Genomic DNA, 2,500 nt, shown 5'->3' on the forward strand with positions numbered 1-2,500 from the left:
ACCATCCATGTCGTGAACAGCCTCGCCAGTTGCTTCCCGGCCGGGTCCCAGTCCAACACAGCCTGTCTTCGAATCCCATCTGGGCCCGGCGCTGAGCCAGGTGTCATCCTAGCCAAGTTAGATATCACTTCCGACGCCAGGATAGGGTGATAGAACGGTTCATTGTCCGCGGTAGGCTCTACCCCGAAGTCACCAAGTCCACGAAACAGCCTAACTGCTTCCCATCTTCCACGGAATTCAGCATCCACCAGCGCCAGCGGCAAATCACACCCAAGGGGCGTCAGGCCATCCAAGACCCGCCGTGCCAGCCCCTTCCTCCCTCCAGAATAGCCGCGCTGCTGGTGGTAGAACACCGTCCTCTTGATGGCCAGCCGCCTGGCCCATCCCGCCCTCTCCCGACTTCTTGGCAAACGCCCCACGGTCACCAACGGCCGCCCCAACTTGCCCCCAAGCGCCTTCACGACATCCAAAGCAGAAGATTCGATCAGGTCAGGCTCCCGACCTGCCCTCTTGACTAAGGCGGCAGTGGTCTGCATCTCCTCATCACCCCCCGTCAACACCTCCAGGACCCTACTCTCCACCAAGTCCGGAAGCGGCAGGGGCGGGGACCATTTCTGGGGCGACGTACTCACCAGTGCACGCCGACGCTCAGCAGACACACTGCTTGCCGCACTGCCGCGCAGGGATCTCCATTTCCATCTCACCTGTTCATTAGTCTTGCCCGTACCCAACAACCGAGCGACTACCATATTCCGTCTAGGATCACTCTGGTGCTCCACCATTAGTTCACGTAGGCGTTCCACCTCCGCAAGACTCCATAGCTTACCCACCCGGACACCATCCGGGCCCTGGCTCCGACCTCTTCGAGCTCTACACCATACCTCAACATGAACGTGCCGCTTGTGTTGGGACACTCCAACAGCTGTCCTAAAACAGCGACCACAGAGGTCACACGCAACCCCCAGGCCGTCACCCACCCCGCCCACACCCCCGCACTTGGGGACATGGCACTGAATAGAGTGACTGTTATCATCGCGCTTATCACACCGACGACACGCGTACGAGACGGCAACACCCGCGTGCCGGAAAGCGAAGTGCTTGCCCAACATACGAATACCACACATCTTCATACCACATAAAGGACAGTCCATAGACTCTCGAGGCAGATGCACCAGGACATGTGAGAGACGCCCTCTCGTCTCACCCTCCAACTCTGACTTAGCACCGTCACCCTCGTGATCACTAGCCGCCCCCAATTGAACAGGTTGTGGGTCCCGCACGACTCCCGCCGCCACCACTCTCATATCGGCGACGACAGAGGCCATTAATTCAGACTCCACAGAGATGTTGTCAAGAGCTTCGCCAGCCGGGGTCCACCCGCTCCTTCGGCCGGACTGACTGTGACTCTGACTCTGCGCCAATGCTAGTACGGACTTCCGATCCAAGGAGTTTTCGCAACCGTGGCCCGTAGAAGTGACTACGGGCCGTTTGGGGTCCCAGTCCAATGCCTCTGGTGGTTGGTCCCCGTGGCCACCAGAGAGGTTGATTCGCAGACCATCGGCGTGCCCACCCTCAAACACGCCGCGGGGAGGTAGCCCAAGCGGCAGCGGCCCCTCTCCGAACCGCCCCTCAGCCGATTTTGATCCCCCAGCACGGCCATCCTGGGATGTCCGATCATTCCCAAACATCGGAACAACAGACAATAAAGCGGACTTCGACTTTGACTTCAGTCTGACTGGGAATAGTTTGAAAGATCTAGGTCTTCCCCTCACAGAGACTACACTTCGGAATCACAGCCCTGACAGCAGCCGTCCAACCTGACCGGTAAGACCCTTCCAAAGCCGGACAACCAGATCGACCCACTAGGGAGAGGCCCCCATAGCCAGTATGAAGAGCTCACACCCCGTAAAGCCTCCCAGCCGCCGACACGCAACCCCGCTGCCAGAGCCAAATATGGACTAAAAGCCCATGGCCATCATCATATTCTTGAGAATGTTTATTTTGAGGTACGTGGCCAGTAGCCCTGCACGCTACCGCTCGACCATCGTCTCGCTCGCACCTCTCTAGGGATTGAGAAACACATCCAGCAGAAGCAGGGAGGGCCAGAAAGCAACAAGGTTACCCCCGCACCCTTACCCACTCCCGATCATTGCCACTTGGAGGCACGGCATACACATGCCGATTCGGTTCGTCTCGATCTCGCCACCACACAGTCACCCCAGGCTTACCAACAGGGCGCCGGGCAACGCACCTGCCAGCCTACACAAGAGTTGGAGAGCGACCCACAGTGGGTAGGAACCGTCCACTCGACGTCAGCAAGCCGAGGTCGATGGGGGCCCTACCAAGGCAGGTCATGAATGCCAGTCGGTCAGTTAGGAAAAGGGTACTCGGAGCCCGCCGGGATCAGACGAGCAACCGGGGAGAGGGAGCTACATGAGCACCGCCGCCGGGAACAGACGACGGCCCCAGGATTCTCGTAGTGTTCGGTATCGCCCTTCCT

General features: G+C 59.1%; 1 pseudogene; it reads right to left on the bottom strand.

The window, feature by feature from the left end:
* The window catches only part of LOC147037100 (28S ribosomal RNA), a 9,811-nt pseudogene that overhangs the window by 3,838 nt on the left and 3,473 nt on the right, over window positions 1-2,500 (bottom strand).

This window comes from Syngnathus leptorhynchus, unplaced genomic scaffold, assembly GCF_054491065.1.
Source record: "Syngnathus leptorhynchus isolate UIUO unplaced genomic scaffold, UIUO_Slep HiC_scaffold_300, whole genome shotgun sequence".
NCBI classification, from domain to species: Eukaryota; Metazoa; Chordata; class Actinopteri; order Syngnathiformes; family Syngnathidae; genus Syngnathus; species Syngnathus leptorhynchus.